We start from the raw sequence: 2,618 nt of genomic DNA on the forward strand, positions 1-2,618 counted from the left end.
TGATCTATTCTACTGTTTACCTTGGATTCTGTATTATTTAATTCTTTCTAATCTTTATTATTTCTTATCTCTTGCTGGCTTTGAGCTTTATTTGCTGCTGCTTTTCTATCTCCTTTAGGTATAACATTAGGCTGGGTATTTGGGACATATTTTGCCTTTTGAGTTAGGCCCAAATTGCAAAGCATTTTCCTCTCAAGGTGCCTTTGGTACATCCAAACAGTTTGGACTGTCTTGTGTTCATTTGTGTTTGTTTCCATGTATTTTTAAATTTCTTTAATTGCCTAGTTAATGCATTCATTTCCGTTTTTTGTTGGCTGTTTTTTAATCTCTATGTATTTTTTTAATGTTTTTAAATTTATTTTTGAGAGAATGAGACAGCATGAGCAGGGGAGGTTCAGAGAGAGAAACAGACACAGAATCTGAAGCAGGCTCTGAGCTAGCTGTCAGCACAGAGCTCGACACGGGGCTTGAATCCATGAACCATGAGATCATGACCTGAGCCGAAGTGGAACACCAAGCCAACTGAGCCACCCAGACACCCCTAATGTATGTATTTCAGGGCTTTCCAATTTTCTTCTTGTGTTTTTTTCATGTTTCCTAGTGTTGTGGTATGAACTCAGTCTTTTTATACCGGTGGAAGACTGATTTGTGGCTCCATATGTCATCTATTCTGGAGAATGATCCATGTGCATATGGGAAGACTGTGTCTTCTGTTGCTTTAGGATGAAATGTTCTCCCCAGATCTGTTAAGTCCATTTGGTTCAGTGTGTCATTGAGAGGCATTGTTTCCTTGTGGATTTGCTGCTTCAATGATCTGTCCATTGCTGTGGGTAGGATATTAAGGTCTCCTGCAATTATAGTATTATTGTCAATATTTGCTTATGTTTGTTATTGATTTGTGTGTTTGAGTGGTCCCAATGAGGGAACTAACTATTTATAGCTCTTAGGTCTTCTTGATGGATAGTCATTTGGATTATGATAGAATGCCCTTCATTTCTTGACCCAGTCTTCATTGTAAAATCTAGTTTTTCTGGAGCACTTGGGTGACTCAGTCAACTGAGTGTCCGACTTGGGCTCAGGCATGATCTTGTGGTCAGTGAGTTCGAGCTCCGTGTTGGGCTCTATGCTGACAGCTCAGAACCTGGAGACTGCTTTGGATTCTGTCTTCCTCTCTTTCTCTCTCTGCCCCATCCCATACTCATGCTCTGCTCTCTCTATCTCTCAAAAATGAATAAATGTTTAAAAATTTTTTAACCTATTTTGCTAATCCTTTGACATGAATAAGCTTGCTAGAACGTTCTCCATCCCCTCACTTTCAAATCTGCAAGTGTCCTCAAGTCTAAAAGACTCTCTTCTAGACAGATTATTGAGGGATCTTGTGGGGTTTTTTTTATTGTTTTCCTTTTGTTTGGTTTTGTTTTTGTTACTTTTTAAATCCATCCTGATACCCTATGTCTTTTGATTGGGACATTTAGTGCACTAAAAATCAGAGTGATTTGAAAGATATTAATTTACTACCATTGTGATATCTGTAGATTTTGTGTTTGTTGTGATGTTCTCTAGTCCTTTATAGACCTTGCTGCTTTCCACTAACGGAGCCTCTCTTAGAATTTCTTATAGGGCTTCTTTAGTTATCACTAACTTCCTTTATTTTTGCTTTGTTTTGTTTTCCTTCTTTTCAGAGAGAGAGAAAGAGAGAGCGAGAGAGAGAGACAGACAGGCACACAGATACAGGGTGCAAGTGGCAGAGGGGCAGAGAGATAGGGTGATACAGGATCTGAAGCAGACTCCAGGTTCTGAGCTATCCGCACACAATCTGATGTGCTGCTTCAACTCACAAACCATGACATCATTACCTGAGCCTAAGTCGGATTCTCAAACTTCTGAGCCACCAAGATACCCTAGTGGTCACTATCTTCTTTAGTTTTTGTTTTCTAGGGAAGTCTGTACTCTTCTACTCATTGCTGGGAAAGGGAATCTTGGCTGCATATTTTTCCTCATCAACATATTGAATATTTCCTGTCACTGCCTTCTGGCATGATAGGTTTCACGGCACTCTTCTGTCAATAAACTTATGTGACACTTCTGCTAATAAACTTCTGTGAATATCCTTGTAGTTTAACGATATTTTGTCCTTAGCTTCTTTTATTTTTATTTAATTATTTACTTATTTATTTTTACTTTTTAAATGTTTTTTTTTGAGAGTGAGAGAGAGACAGAGCATGAGCGGGGAGGGGCAGAGAGAGAGAGGGAGACACAGAATCCGAAGCAGACTCCAGGCTCTGAGCTGTCAGCACAGAGCCCGACGCAGGTCTTGAACCCACGAACGTGACATCTTGACCTGAACCAAAGTTGGAGGCTTAACTGACTGAGCCACCCAGGTGCCCCTCTAGCTGCTTTTAGAACTCTTTCTTTATCTTTGTATTTTGCAAGTTTCACAGTAACATATTGTGGTGTTGACCTGTCTTTTTTAGTTTGAAGGCAGTTTTCTGTACCCGTTGGAATTGGATGCCTGTTTCCTTCCCCAGATGGGGAAGTTCTCAACCATAATGTGTTAAAACAAACCTTCTTCCCCTTGTTCTCCTCCTTCTTCATCTGGGACTCCTGTGATATGGGTA

This window comes from Suricata suricatta, chromosome 5, assembly GCF_006229205.1.
Source record: "Suricata suricatta isolate VVHF042 chromosome 5, meerkat_22Aug2017_6uvM2_HiC, whole genome shotgun sequence".
Taxonomy (NCBI): Eukaryota; Metazoa; Chordata; class Mammalia; order Carnivora; family Herpestidae; genus Suricata; species Suricata suricatta.